The 16,787-nt window shown below is 39.3% G+C and overlaps 1 protein-coding gene across 5 annotated transcripts in view; it reads right to left on the bottom strand.

Moving 5' to 3' along the window:
- RERE (arginine-glutamic acid dipeptide repeats) overlaps positions 1 to 16,787 on the bottom strand; it is a 409,293-nt gene that overhangs the window by 277,761 nt on the left and 114,745 nt on the right. Inside the window, exon 1 of one of the 5 annotated variants that reach the window (XM_043924147.1) lies at positions 393 to 510. The exons of the other annotated variants lie outside the window; for them this stretch is intronic. The gene's annotated coding sequence lies outside the window, so the exon portion shown is untranslated. Of the gene's footprint in view, positions 1 to 392; positions 511 to 16,787 lie in introns of those variants that run through there. 5 annotated transcript variants of the gene reach the window in all.

Here is a 16,787-nt window from a genome sequence, read left to right as displayed (position 1 = left end):
ATTATCATCAGAAGGAAAGTAACACAGGGAAGGGGAAAAGAAGAAAAGCTATATCTTCAGAGCTTTTCAAATTAAATTTTTTAAAGTATGAGAGCAACTATCGAGGTCACATCTATGGACAATAACCATGATAATACTGAGCAGAACTGAAGGCAGAAACGGCACTTCTTCAAGAAGCAGGTACATCTGTTAACAAGATTTTATTGGCCATGCACTGGCAGGATTAATCAATACCACAGGTATCTTTTTCTAAGCTTTCATCTCATATAGTGCAAGATAAAGATGGTAGAGCAACTGAATTGCCTGATTAAATAAGGTCTGTATTCAAACTGTTCAAAGTCAAGTTCCCTTGGCAAGTCTCAATTTTGTTTTCAAGGAAAAATTAAACTTACCAGCAAAATACTCATCCCATACTCCACAACCACAAAAGCATCAGAAGCTCAGTTTACTGTCCAATGTAAACGAATAATATATTGAAGAGTTCTAGTCTCTAGTGACCTTTATGAACACCTGGAAAATGCAAGCAAGGCAATATGCAGCATGAGAGAACATAAATTTCAAAAGCAACTGACGAATGCAACCTGAAAGGCTGAAATGTAAATGGAGCATAGGGTTACAACCCCATTCTCAAAAGGAATCTTCGTTCTCACTTCAGAAAACAGAGAAATTTATTCTCAAATGCTATCAATGGAAAAACTGTCACTTCTGATTCAAGTTAATTTTATCACATCTATAGGACCTTGGGAAAAAGGCATAGATCCCTTTATTCTCCTCCCTGCTTTATCCTGCAATGCGCAAACTGACTAACAATACAACTAACTACCTAGAGACACGTGTGCCATTTTCAGCAATTGGTAATTTACAGTTTTGTTTTAGATTGCTTTTTTTTAGCCAGATGGATATGATGTGTTGCTTCTTCTCTCTAGGTCTGTCACTTTTGATTTTTTTTTTTTAAAAACAAATGATATGATACGAACAGGTAAGAAGCATTTTTAAGAATATTACAGAATTTCAGAACTGTGTAGAAAACACAGTAAAAATACAGAGTAATTCATCACATTACAAAATATATAAACAATGCCAACTCTTGCTCTTCTTTAGAACAGAATGAGTTGTGGATAAGAGTAATAGAAATTCTACAACTTAACTGCACTTAACTATTATCAGTTCTTGATAGGAATCTGATTCCCCAAATACCGGCCATATCAACATATGCCTTAACCCTTGATCAGGCTTTAGAAAATAATCTTGAATCCATGAACTCTATAAGGGGCTCTCACAGTACAAGCATGGTCTCCTGGTTTCTGCTCAGATTCCTGAGAGCAGGAATCTGTGCCATGTTAACTTTGAAAGCAATCAACTATCTGATGAATGAACAAAATCCATTTATTAATTACACTTCAGTTTTCATTACACACTAACAAGTTTTCTTCTTATAATCAAAGAGCACAGATTCTTAGAGCAGAATAATGTGGTTCTCATTAATGGTCTTCTTAAATACATTAAAAAGGCTACCTTTGGGGGTTTTGTTTGAAAAATTAAATTGTAATTCTCCATGTCACACACCAGTAGATGTACCTTTATACTCCCCCTTTCATTCCAACTTTCTCTGAAAAAATAAATAAATAAAAGCTTACGTTCTTAAAACCATTAACATGTCTGTACACAAGAGAACGCCCTCTGATGTTATTCACTGACAGCCATGCGAATCGCTTAAGAGCTTTAATTTGGAGCTGTGTTGTTTAATACGGTAGCCACTGGCCATATGTGGCTATTTTAATTAGTTTAAATTAAATAAAATAAAAAATTCGGTTCCTCAGTCACACTAGCTGCATTTCAAGTACTCACCAGTCCTGTGTGGCTAGTAGTACCATGGTGGACACCACACACACAGAACATGACCAACATCAAAAGAAAAAATTCTATTAGCACTGATCTGGATCTAAATGCATATAAATAAAAATACCAAGACTCCCATTTCATCAATAAACCACTTCCTTTTAATGAACTCTGGCTGCTTTAAGAACAATAATATGCATAAATATGAACCCAGAGACTTTTACTCTTAACAACAGATCATGATTCTTAGAAGAGATGGAAGAAGGAAAAAATTCCTGAGCAATCTAAGGCTTTAGATTCTAACATCTATCCTAACATTCCTTCAGCAATTTACACAACCTGATTGGAGGAGAAAACAGAGCAAGAACACGCTTTTCTCCACTGTGTGGTAGCTTTCCTCAGAACGGTCACAGCTGCCAAGTCTGAGGATCACAGGTCCCATTACCTTCTGTTGTCAGCACTACTTCTTTGTAAGCTCCCCTTCCAAACCCGCCTCCTCTGACTCACTCCACATACTATGCCATCACTCTCAGTTCGGAGCCTGCAGTTTCTGGCAGACAGGCCCAACGTAATGACAGTCTGGATAAAATCATAAGTCTATCTGCTCTCAGAGGATTTTTCCAATCCTGTGCAACTGCCATGCGGGTATGTGAGAGGCTGCACATATTTCCTCATAATAAAAACAAAACCCCAATTTCTGCAAAGTTGATAAGTTACCTCTGAATTTATAACACAAGATGACAGCCAGAGTTCTGTTTTTCTGCAAAACTAGAGCTTTTACGAGCGTATGTTTTCAATCACTTATTTCTCAATAATGACTGAAATATCTCAAACCATCCCAAGTGCTTCGCTAGCTTTACCTGTTACCTGCTTGTATTACCACTGGCTGCTCAGACACAGGAAAAAGGCAAATGGGGGGAAAACTCAACCTTGGGTGGGGACAGTTTAATAAAAATTTCTCTAAAACTTGAATCCTAAACATCCTTCCATAATGCAATACTAAAGTAACTGCTTTAAAGCAGTAATCAAGGGAGACCTGTGTTTCTGAGTGATGCATGTTGAAGGGGGTGTTTTAATAAGGATGTGGCAAACGATTTAATGCTGGAAACACCCTTTTCGAAGAGACCTGGGGGAGAGGGGCAGTAGGGAAAGCTAGGTAAACTTGTTCAGTGATGACCATTCTGGGTTTTTGGTTACTATTTCATTACCCAAAAAAAGGAAGGAAAAAGAAGAAATGTGAGTGAATGTATGAGCTGTGTTTCTCTGGGGCACTTCCTTCCATCCTATGAGTCCCAGGTATCAGTGATCTCTGGGGGAAAGGTCAGCCATCAGTCATGCATGTGCATGTGTGCTAGGTGACTTCAGATGTGTCCGACTATGGGCTGTAGCTCTGCAGGCTCCTCTGTCCATGGGATTCTCCAGGCAAGAATTCTGGAGTGGACTGACATGCTCTTCTCCAGGGGACCTTCCTGACCCAAGGATCAAACCCGCAACCCTTAAGCCTACTTGTATTGGCAAGCGGGTTCTTTACCACTAGCAGCACCTGGGAAACCCCAGGAAAGGAGGCCAAAATGAGAGCAACTATTCCTTCCCAAGGAAAGCACTCAGGAATCTAAGAAAGCAAACAAAAGTAGGGTGGAGGGAGAAACTTTCCCCCAGGGAATTCTGGCTTGAATGCAAAGGATTCCAGAGAAAATGTTTCCAGAAGGACTTTGACAACAAGCAGCAGCAATTCCAAAACAACGACATTAAGTCCTATGGATAGCAGAAAAGTGGGTAACTGGGAGGAGGATTCTGAAAATTTTAGATCTTGAGGCATGATAGAATTCAAGGTAAAAAAACACAGACAGACTGAAATAAAGCATCTATGCTTAAATGGATCCTTGGGGGAAGGGGAAAGAACTCAGCAGGATAAAATGAAAAGACAAAATTGTACCATCTCATTTCCCCACCTGGGTGTGATAAACCTTACCCATTTAGAAGTGAGAGAACACATTTTTAGTTCACATCCAGTCCAGATCAGGAATTGCAAACACTTTAACACAGGAAAAGGAAACTGGTAAATAAAAGAACAAAACTGCTTCTTACTAATATGGGTCAACTTTGCAGGAATACAATCAAGAAAAAATTACATCTGCTACAAATGGTAAACATAGAACAAAATTACCAATACTGAAACACCTGAGAAAGGAAATAGGAAATCATGCAGAACAAATGAGAAAATGGAAATCTGAAAAGTCATCATAAAATAATTAAAAGTACAGACAGAAATGGGGTTCCCTGGTAGCTCAACTAGTAAAGAATCTGCCTGCAAGGCAGGAGAACTCGGTTCTGCATTCCTGGCTCTGGAAGATCTGCGCGCTGGAGAAGGGAAAGGTTACCAAGTATTCTGGCCTGGAGAATTCCATGGACTCTACAGTCCATGGGGTTGCAAAGAATCGGACATAACTGAGCTTTACTTCACGTGACTTTCACTTCACTTCACAGACAGAAATGCTAAAAACAAGGAGGGGAGGTCCCTAGAAACACATTTCCTGGGCTTTTAAAACTATTTGTCATTTCTAACCTACAAAGAAGCAAACAGAAACCATCCAGAAAGAAAAGAGAGGGAGGAGGAGGAGGAGTAAAATGAGATCTAACCCACAATAAGTGACATTCCTCTCCAACAGCTCTTAGAATGTGCAAACGCTTGCAAACCAAACCAGAAATGAATTTTACATAAAAGGAATAAATTAGAAGTATCTCATAGATTCACTGTTCATACACTAAATTATTTATGGTAACCAGGGAGTCTTTCCTTAATATTTCTGTCAGGTACTTTGAAAATGAAGTTTTGGAAACCAAATCTTATCCATCTTAAAAGGTAAAATAGCTGGTTCCTTAGCTAAGCTTTAATTTCTATAACAAATATTTGACTTTAGAACATCTAGCACTATGGAAAGTACAAATATTTACACAGCTTAATCATTCTCTATACATTATTCTACTTCCCCTGTAAATATAAAATGGGAGATAAAACCTAAAATCATTAATACCTAAGTTCAGTCAGAAATTAAAATGTGCTACCAAACAAAATTTTAGATTGGATAACATTCAAGGTTCTGTACCATAGGCCTTCTAGTAAATCAAGAAAATAAAATAGAATTTATCTATACTATAAGACCAGCACAGACAGAAGTAGATTTTCACAGACTCCAAGGAAAAAGACAGTCACAGTGGAAATTTTAAGAGTACCATTAAGGAAGTAGACTAGGAATGGAAGAGGAAACAAACATTTTTTCACATCCCAATATTCATATTACTTTGCCAACAAAGGTCCATCGAGTCAAAGCTATGGTTTTTCCAGTAGTCATGTATGGATGTGAGAGTTGGACTATAAAGAAAGCTGAGTGCCGAAGAATTGATGCTTTTGAACTGTGATGTTTGAGAAGACTCTTGAGAGCCCTTGGACTGCAAGGAGATCCAACCAGTCCATCCTAAAGGAAATCAGTCCTGAATATTCATTGGAAGGACTGATGCTGAAGCTGAAACTCCAATACTTTGGCCACCTGATGCAAAGAACCGACTCACTGGAAAAGACCCTGGTGCTGGGAAAGATTGAAGGCGGGAGGAGAAGGGGACAATAGAGGATGTGATGGTTGGATGGCATCACCAACTCGAAGGACATGAGTTTGAGCAAGCTCTGGGAGTTGCTGATGGACAGGGAAGCCTAGCGTGCTGCAGTCCATGGGGTCACAAAGAATCAGACACGACTGAGCAACTGAACTGAATTGACTGAATATTCATATTGAGAGGTTTGGACAAATACAAAAACTCAATTTGTTCTAAGTTTGAAACGTAGGCACTTCGGTTCAATAAATTCTGCACCAGAAGTACTTTCATACACTCCACTCTCATTTCAGCACAGTCATGCAGAGTCTAGTGAGACTGGGGGCTTATTTGGATCACAAATCTCAGTTACTCTGAATCCTAAACTATTCCAGCTCAGTGACAGAGACTTCTGCCTGAAGTCTTCCTTCCTCACCCCCAGGCTGTCCCTTGTTACTGTGGCTCTGTCACATGGTGAGATTAAGTCTGTTTATTCATGTGTGAAACAGGGCCTTGTTCCTTTCACTACACTACAGAAGATCAAACCAGTCAATCCTAAAAGAAATCAGTCCTGAATATTCACTGGAAGGACTGATGCTAAAGCTGAAGCTCCAATTCTTTGGCTGCCTGATGCAAAGAACTGACTCATTGGGAAAGAACCTGATGCTGGGAAAGATTGAAGGTGGGAAGGAGAAGGGGACGACAGAGGATGAGATGGTTGGATGCCATCACCGACTCAAGGTACACGAGTCTGAGCAAGCTCCAGGAGCTGGTGATGGACAGGGAATCCCGGCGTGCCACAGTCCATGGGGTCACAAAAAGTTGAACCCGACTGAGCGACTGAAGTGAACTGGACAGGACTGTTTACAGTCAGGCTCTGTATTCTTTGTAATTTCGCAACTAATAACAGCAAGTAAATTACATCTCACTTCCCTTACCTCATTTATGGAATATAAGAAATTCCTCATATTTTAAAACAAATTTCACTATCAAAGGCACAGTCTTTGACCTTGCTCCTTAAGCTGTTTGGGGGCAGGGGGAGAGGTCAGTGTTTAAAAGCAACTTCCCTATGTACATTTTTGTTGTGGTATTGATTTCAAAAATCTGTTGAGTATAATCTGTCAAGAACTCTCTAAACTATTGTGACCATGTTGTGTCTTATGAATATATTTCCTGGTTTCATTGAGATCAAAATGTTCACTATTTATTGACAATAAGCCTTCTAATACATAGATGATGACATTTAATGTTACCTATAAAACAAAGAGAACAGTATACTAACTCACTAATGTTTCTATATCCAGGAACATGAAGCAAGCAAATGATTATTTAAGAAAAATGCTGACTCTAAAAATATAACCTAGGACAAAAATTATAGAAACAAGTAATGATGTACACTTCATAGGTACACCAGCCTCAATCAGGTTTTGTTAGCCAAAAGTTTATTAGAATGATGAGAGATTTTTTTCACATGCCTTAACTCAATTCAAAGAGAAATCAAGAATCTGAGTCTCAGGAAGATAACATATTCAAAAGTGGGAAATAGGGACTTCTCTGGTGGCACAGTGGTGAAAAATCTACCTGCCAATGCAGGCAATTCCCAGTCCCAGAAAATTTCACAGGCTGCAGAGCAGCTAAACCTGTTCACCAAAACTACTGAAGCCTGCGTGTGCTCGACTCCAGTTGCCTCAACTACTGAAGCCCTGGCACCCTAGACCCTGTGCTCTGCAACAAGAGAAGCCCCGCTCACCTCAACTAGAGAAAGCCTGCACAAAAGCAATGAAGACCCAGTGCAGCCAAAAATATTTTTAAAGGAAAAAATCAATTATTAAAAAGTGGGGAATAAAACTACTCAGTGCTATGATGTGGTAGAATGAGCATTGCAGAAGCCCAAAGATGCCAACCAGAAGTGAGGCTCTATTATGCACCAACTCTAGAGAACCTCACTTTCTTTACCTTAAAATTCTTCACCTTAAAGAACAAAAAATAAATACAACTATAAAATTCACAAACATCAACTGAATGACTTTGTAAACCAAATGCAACACATGTTACAAATTAACAATATTTTAAGTCTGTGGTGTGGCAGAGTCAGACACAACTGATTGAGTGACTAACCCTTTCACTTTAGAGACCCTAAACCTGTAGGATTAAGAACACTGAAGCTTGAACATTCAAACAGACGGTGATATGGGGGCCCAAAGAGGCCACATGGCAAGCCTTCAACACACCACATGTTTTACAACTAAACATCCCTCTTGTGCAGCTTCCCAAGGGGCAGCACAGGGGTAAAGAACCCTCCTGCCAATGCAGAAGCCACAGGAGACATGGGTTCCATCCCTGGGTTGGGAAGATCCCCTGGAGAAGGGAACAGCAACCCACTCCAGTATTTTGCCTGGGAATTCCATGGACAGAGGAGCCTGGTTGGCTGCAGTCCATGAGGTTGCAGAGTCGGACATGACTGAGCATGTAAGCCCCTCTCACGCACCTCTGCCCTCTTGTTGTCCCTTTTTCTGCATGTCTCTCTTCAGGCTTGTTCTGCACTTCTCCCGTAATTCTCTCCTACAGCATGGCACCAAAGGGCACTGCTCATATCTAATGATTCTACATTAAGGTCTAGAGAAATTAAACTGCTGAGCCCTGCTAAAAAGGAAAAAAGAGGGGGGGGAAAATATCTTTCCACAAACCTCTTCAGTAACACACACTGAACTGTGCTATAAACCATGTGCTGTAGATCACCTCAGGGAAAACCAACCCCCAGAGTTACTGGTGCTGTTTTTGACAGAAAACCAGGAAAGGTATTTACAAAGATATAAAACAAAAAATATTCATTTATGCCAGAAAATAAAAACAAAATGTATTGGCATATCTGATTTTTTTAATCACAACTATGGAGTTATTAAACCTACTCTTAATTAAAAACAAAGGACTCTTTTTGTGCAGTGAACAAGAAGGGGTGGCCTTGGGGCCCCACCCGGCAGTTGTACTCCAACAAAAAAATTTTTAAGGAAAACAATGCTATATTAGCACTGTCAGATTTACAACAACAACAAAACACTATATTTCAACTAGGAAATTAAAAAAAACAAACAAGAATGATAAACTAAGCAATACCTAAGTTCAAAAGTGCTTGATTGTCTCTGGAGGAGCCACAATCTTATGCCCTGCAGTCCTACCCACCCATTATGACAAGGGCTATACACAGCACCTCTCCTCCTGCAACGCCAGTGAACACAGAAGGCAAACTGCATAAAAAGCAAAGCTGAATTAGAAGCCCCTTCACTAGTCCAAATATAGAGCCGATCTCCTGAGTTACAATACATAATTCACTGGTGGGTTCCATTTAAGCAATCAGTTTTTTATTAAAGCCCATTTCTAAATTAATCCTCTTCAGATCCCAACTGATAAATCTAACAAATTCAGCTTTTAGCTTCTCAATAAATTTTTATCTGTTTCTAATGCTATGAAAACCAGAAAAACATTTTTATCAATTTTTTAAATAAGTATTACAGAAGTTAAAGGAAACTGAACTTAATTACTAATTGAGTTAACCAAAAATTGCACATCAATGTATTTAGATTTGATTTTAATCTTAGAAGAGAAAGCATTAGAAGATAAAGGCATGGAAATCAGACATGGAAATCAAACCAAGTACTGAGGGGCAGCGAGTAAGATGACTTGATCTCTCAGCTATTTTTCTCCTCTGTTAAATGGGAATTATGATCCTGCCTCAATATACTGAGGATTAAGTTAAGAGTATTTTAGGGTTATAAAGAAAGGAAATGTATATTACCATACCTGTAAACCAAGGATTCTTGCTCTATGACTATTAAGAATAGATCCCACATCAATGCACTGGATGTAAAAAGGAAACTCCATTCATTAAAAAGTAAAAACTTCAGGCAAATTCCTTCTCCTTTTCCCATCTATCAAATGTCAACCAAATTATTCACTGATGTATTGGGTAATCTTGGCATAGTCTGATCACAATGCGATTCTCTTTATGACACCACCACTGCACTAAATTAGCTAAACACAATTGTTCTGCTCCTCTACTTGTTCCAAAAAAAACAGAAAACATTATTCTGAGTTTCTTTGATCTCTATCATTGAGGGAAATGCAATACTAAAGCAAATATGAATATAGTTATATTAAACAAATCATAATTTTTACACCTAACAAAGTCTGCTTACAGTGCCTGGGCACTGTCCTGTAATCTACAACATACATTTTCTACAAGGATGAGATTCTTTGAAAGAGTTTCATAGGCAAGAAATCTCATGATTTCCTGGTAGACAGTAAATCTAATTGCCAACTGAAGTCCAACTGGAAGAAATCAGTCTCATTATTTATGATGCTGTAAGAACGATCAACATTTACAGAAGAGATGTCATTAACTCCATGTCTCGCTAAAACAAGTTTCAAGTTTGGATCTTAAGAAGACTGATTTGGTTCTCCCTGAGAGGAACTTCTAAGTACACATTTCCTGATTCAGTAGTTTACCCACTACACTTGGAAAAGCTTTCTAAAAAGGTATTTTATATTCACTAAGCAGATCACAATTATAAATCAAACTTTCAGTAACAAGTATTCTTACTTCTTTACTTTGAAAGCTAAAACCATATTTCCAAGTATCAAACATCAAAAAGCTAACTAATGGTTCTATGGAACAGTGGAAAAAACAAAGAAGTCACTGGTTAAATTAATAAATCAAATAATGGACACTGACTTCATTTGTACATGACTGTTTAAAATTTCTTTCAATATTTTAAAAAATGTAACTGCTTTAAAAGTGCCAGATGAAACTAAACAACCCAAGAAAAGAGGTGATAAGTGATGAAAGAAATCAAAGAGGACACAAACAGATGGAGAAATATACCGTGTTCATGGATTGGAAGAATCAATATTGTCAAAATGGCTATACTACCCAAAGCAATCTATAGATTCAATGCAATCCCTATCAAGCTACCAACGGTATTCTTCACAGAACTAGAACAAATAATTTCACAATTTGTATGGAAATACAAAAAACCTTGAATAGCCAAAGCAATCTTGAGAAAGAAGAATGGAACTGGAGGAATCAACCTGCCTGACTTCAGACTATACTACAAAGCCACAGTCATCAAGACAGTATGGTACTGGCACAAAGACAGAAATATAGATCAATGGAACAGAATAGAAAGCCCAGAGATAAACCCATGAACCTATGGACACCTTATCTTCGACAAAGGAGGCAAGAATATACAATGGAAAAAAGACAACCTCTTTAACAAGTGGTGCTGGGAAAGCTGGTCAACCACTTGTAAAAGAATGAAACTAGAACACTTTCTAACACCATACACAAAAATAAACTCAAAATGGACTAAAGATCTAAATGTAAGACCAGAAACTATAAAACTCCTAGAGGAGAACATAGGCAAAACACTCTCTGACATAAATCACAGCAGGATCCTCTATGACCTACCTCCCAGAATATTGGAAATAAAAGCAAAAATAAACAAATGGGACCTAATTAAACTTAAAAGCTTTTGCACAACAAAGGACACTATAAGCAAGGTGAAAAGACAGCCCTCAGATTAGGAGAAAATAATAGCAAACGAAGCAACAGACAAAGGATTAATCTCAAAAATATACAAGCAACTCCTGCAGCTCAATTCCAGAAAAATAAATGACCCAATCAAAAAATGGGCCAAAGATCTAAACAGACATTTCTCCAAAGAAGACATACAGATGGCTAACAAACACATGAAAAGATGCTCAACATCACTCATTATCAGAGAAATGCAAATCAAAACCTCAATGAGGTACCATTACACGCCAGTCAGGATGGCTGCTATCCAAAAGTCTACAAGCAATAAACGCTGGAGAGGGTGTGGAGAAAAGGGAACCCTCTCACACTGTTGGTGGGAATGCAAACTAGTGCAGTCACTCTGGAGAACAGTGTGGAGATTCCTTAAAAAACTTGAATTAGAACTGCCATATGACCCAGCAATCCCACTTCTGGGCATATACACCAAGGAAACCAGATCTGAAAGAGACATATGCACCCCCTCAATGTTCATCGCAGCACTGTTTATAATTGCCAGGACATGGAAGCAACCTAGATGACCATCAGCAGACGAATGGACAAAGAAGCTGTGGTACATATACGTCATGGAATATTACTCAGCCATTAAAAAGAATTCATTTGAATCAGTTCTAATGAGATGGATGAAACTGGAGCCCATTATACAGAGTGAAGTAAGCCAGAAAGATAAAGACCAATACAGTATACTAATGCATATATATGGAATTTAGAAAGATGGTAACGATAACCCTATATGCAAAACAGAAAAAGAGACACAGATGTACAGAACAGAATTTTGGACTCTGTGGGAGAAGGCGAGGGTGGGATGTTTCGAGAGAACAGCATCTCAACATGTGTATTATCTAGGGTGAAACAGATCACCAGCCCAGGCTGGATGCATGAGACAAGTGCTTGGGCCTGTTGCACTGGGAAGACCCAGAGGAATTGGGTGGAGAGGGAGGTGGAAGGGGGGGATCAGGATGGGGAATACATGTAAATCCATGGCTGATCCATGTCAATGTATGACAAAAACCACTACAATATTGTAAAGTAATTAGCCTCCAACTAATAAAAATAAATGAAAAAAAAAAAAAGAGAGAGAGAGGTAAGGAGAGCTGGGGACCTTGAGTGCAGAAAACTCATGCTGCGATGTTTTGCTGCAAGGCAGAACAGATAAATAAGAGAACTGAGGTCAAAGGGGGGAAGATTTTGATTTTATATTTGTCTTAAGATGGGAGAAAAGCAGAAAATCTATATGATCCAACAGAGTTCAAAACATGCATGATGTGAGAGACAGAAAATGACTGTGAGGGAGAGGATGGGTGCTCTATCTCCGGGCAGTAGGGAAGGCAAGGTCTGTGCTGCAAGCTGGGCCCAAGGGGTAGTAGTGTCAGCAGAAGTCCTCTTTGGACTGGTTTGGTTTATCTCACTGAAGCAGAAAACCCAGCATTAAGACAGGGAGAAGTATGAAAAAGTCATCTAGGAAACCAGGCAAGTGAATGGACTAGGAGAGGAAAAAAGCAGCCTTAAGGGCCCACTTGATTTTCATGAACTAACTGGGAAACAGCATGAAGAAAGTCCCATAATCTAAGAAACACCCGCCATCAGCCTTTCTACTAACAAATGAACACAAATTGCTCAAGATGGAAAATGTATTTTGGGCACATCAAATGTAGAAACAAAGCTCTGGGAAAGTTGCAATTTCTCCAGATAATATGCTGAAAGAGACTACAACTCTTTTCACATTATATTCATAACTGCTTATCATCCCCTTGAAAGGAGTCATCAGTCACTGAAGGATTTAATAACCTTGGGCTGAAGTTAATTCCCTTATGTCAGACCAGTATAAACAAGAGATGGGTTTGAATGCCTTAAGCCAATTATATACTGTAATAGTAAATCATACAGATAAGTTATATTCTTATTCATAGAACAAATTTACACATAAAAGATTATCTAGGAACATTCAATTAATCACCAGAAACTGCCATATAAAACCTATTCCTAGTTATATTGTGATGCTGCTGCTGCTGTTTAGTCACTAAGTCGTGCCCCACTCTCTTGCAACCCCATGAACTGTAGCCCACCAGACTCCTGGGTTTCCCAGGCAAGAATACTGGAGCGGGTTGACATTTCCTTCTCCAGGGGATCTTCCAACCCAGGGATCAAACCTGCATCTCCTGCACCGAAGGTGGATTCTTTACGATGGAGTCACCAGTGAAGCTGGCACAAGACTGCAAATACACTAAAAACCGTTAACTTGTACAATTTTTTAATAGATATGGTAAGGAAATTTTATCTCAATTTTTTTAATCTATTCCAACTTTTTGATCTCACATGAATCATTTTATCACCAGAAAGTAAAATTTTGTCCTTTTTAATTCTACTTTATTAAAATTTAACAGGAAATAGAGCAAATACAGTATGTTCTGATGGCTCTTAAATATTTTTAGGGGTTCAGAACTCATTCAGAATGAAGGACAGAGTCTGGGTGGAAGTTTGGAGTTGAGGGTTTCCCCCCGCTTTTAACTAATTAAAGTTTTAGGTTCTTAACCCTCCTGTTTCATCCCTTTGATCAAAACATACTCAAAACACCTTGACCAAAACAAAAAGCAATCTTTTGACCATGGATAGGCCCAAATAACTCCTACATATTAGAATCTCACCAGCAAGACTAAAAGGTAAACCTATATGTAGACCTATAGAAGAATAAAATGTGCTAATTATGAATTCAGGTAATATCATTTCTTAGAGTTAACATTACTTCACAGGAATTTTATACTTCAAATCTAACTAGCAGGCCAAACAAAGAACTTATAAATTCTATTTTTCTCTCTGAAGACAGTAAAGATAAATAAATTCAACTACTTCACCACTGAAGTTTCAAAAGTTCTCATGTTGAAATATAAAAAGCAGAAAACTCCCCACTTTGAAATAACATCCCTGTAAAGACTAAAAGTAAAGGTTATATTCTTCTAAGCAAAAGAATTATAAGACTACACTGACAGTATTAAGGTGTTCATGGAAAGAACAATGGATATAGAAGTCAGAAAACACAGCTATTAAAAGAGGCTTAGGAACTTCCAAAATGGACATTGTGAACATGAGCAGCTCAGCTGACTTCTCCTGACCTGGCTCTCTCACATGAGAAGCCAGCATCTGTTCTGCAGCCTTCTAAAGGTATTGTGAGAACCAACCAGAGGTCAGGAAGGCCAGGAGGGGTAAAGCCTTCTGCAAACAGAAGCATCATCCCCATTTCCCTCTCAAAAATCTGTCTCTGTGATAAGCTAACGATCACCTTCTACTCTTCATGTATGAAATTTACTGTGTTTTAGTCTGCTCAAGCGCAATACCAGAATACCACAGACTGGGTCACTTAAAGAAAAGTAATGTATTTCACTCAGTCTGGGGACTGGGAAGTCCAAAGTCAAGGTCCCAGCCAATTCAGTTCACTCAGTTTCCCACCTTCTCATTGTGCTGTCACATGGCAGGGTGAGACGTCACACTCTTTCTCTTCAAACAGGGACACTATTCCCAGCAAAAGGCCCCACCCACATGACCTCACCTAAACCTGATTACCTCCCAAAGACTCACTTCCAAATACCAAAATATTGTGGGTTAGGATAAGCTTATGAAATTTGGGTGTGTTTACTCATATGCTCAGTTGTGTCCGATTCTTTGCAACCCCGCGGACTGTAGCCCACCAGGCTCCTGTCCATGGGATTCTCCCAGCAAGAATACTGGAGTGGGGTGCCATTTCCTCCTTCAGGGAATTTTCCTGACCCAGAGATCAAATCGGCATCTCACGTCTCCCGCACTGGCAGGCAGATTCTTTGCCACTAGCGCCACCTAGGAAGACCATCTGAAACTGGGGAGAACACAATTCAGCCCCTAGCACTCTCCTTTGTTGTTCAGTCGCTAATTCACTCTCCTCCATGACATGCTTAATGACTGTCTTCAGGCAGAAATTAAACCTTTGTATAAATTTTATATAAAAATACATAAAATGTCTATTTATACAAATACAAATCTTCAGGGGAGTATAAAACATGGCTTACTTTTAAAAGGGCTTACTTAAGGCAGTTTACTGATATTCATAAAATATAAAACTTTAAATAGATGAGGAAACTGGATGCATAACTAAGTAGCTAAGATGTAGTCAGCATTTACCTGGACCAGTTACTGCTCTAAGCACTCTCTGGTATCACCCTCACGGCAGCCACACAAAGTAGGAACACTTTTTAGAAGAGGACTCTGAGCACACAGGGCTGACACCGGCTCCCTCAGGCCACACTGCAGGTCTCAGGGATCATGTGGGGTACAGCGCCTGTATTTTAACTGTACATTACTATATTGTTTCTCTCTTTTTAGGGACAAAGGAAAATTGAAGGGGGAGAGGGAGGACTGAGAAAATGAAACCATGAGAAAGATGTTTGGTTCATTTATGCCTTTTGTTAGATGTAGACAACATTTTATAAGCAGATAACTCAGAAGAAACTTGATTCATCACAAGACTCTAAATCCAGAAGTCAGAAACAAACCACAGGCTCAGGAGGAGGTCAGTTCCTTCTGGAACTGAGAGCTGAGAAAAGGCTCTCCTCTGTGTCCTCATAGAGACAGCAGTCTGCCGTGGCCAAAAGCACCCTCAGGAAGTCCTGGATAAACCGTTCAGGACATACAAACAGCAATTCCACAGGCTCCAGACAGGTCAATGAACTCACACCACACTATTCAAGTAAAGCAAATCTACCCAAAATAAAAAATACACAAGATTCTTGGTAATTTAAACAGAGACGTAAGGCTCCCTAGAAGAGGAGTTCCTAAATGAGCTCCCATCTATGGATAGGCTGCAGGAGCTCCATAAATGACCTGCAACTGTGTACTGAGGACATGCAGGCAAATGTTCACAGCTCGCTCTGCAGGAAGAACCACAGCTTACACCAATACTCAACGGAGTCTCTGACAAAAAGAAAGTTAAGAACCCTTGACAAAGGAATGAATGATCTGCGTAACCTGCAGGAGAACCTATTCAAATCATCTTCAGCACCAAGGCTGTGGGGAGGCACAGGGCACAGTCAGGTTGATGTTCATCTCCAGTAAGTAACTATCAGATAGATGCAAGTATCTAGCAAGTAAGATTCAATGGATGTGAATTTGAGAAAACGCCAGGAGACAGTGGAGGACAGAGGAGTGTGGTGTGCTGCATGGCACTGCAAAGCGCTGGACACCACTAAACGACTGAACAACCACCAAAAGCAAATAAGGAAGGACCTTAGGCCAGAATGAGTTTGTTTTAAAAAATTCTAAGTATCTCTTTCTCTCTGTAAAATGAAATCTTTTGCCAAATGAGGAACACAGGTAACCAAGAGGTTCCACGTTTTGTTGTGATCCACACAGTCAAAGGCTTTAGTGTAGTCAATGAAGCACAAGTAGATGTTTTTTTGGAATCCTCTTGGTTTTTCTATGTCTCACTAGGTGTTGGCAGTTTGATCTCTGGTTCCTCTGCCTTTTCTAAATCCACCTTGTACATGTGAAAGTTCTTGATTCACATACTGTTGAAGCCCAGCTTGAAGGATTTTGAGTATTACCTTGCTAGCATGTGAAATGAGAAATGGTGTGGTAGCTTGAACATTCTTTGGCATTGCCTTTCTTTGCGATTGGAATGAAAATCTGACCTTTTCCAGTCCTGTAGCCACTGCTGAGCTTTCCAAATTTGCTGGCATATTGAGTGCGGCATTCTCACAGCATCATCTTTTAGGATTTGAACTAGCTCAGCTGGAATTCCATCACCTCC

This window comes from Cervus elaphus, chromosome 14 (genome assembly GCF_910594005.1).
Source record: "Cervus elaphus chromosome 14, mCerEla1.1, whole genome shotgun sequence".
Lineage (NCBI taxonomy): Eukaryota > Metazoa > Chordata > Mammalia > Artiodactyla > Cervidae > Cervus > Cervus elaphus.
The sequence above is the reverse complement of the archived record's forward strand: the minus strand, read 5'-3'. Positions and strand labels throughout refer to the sequence as shown.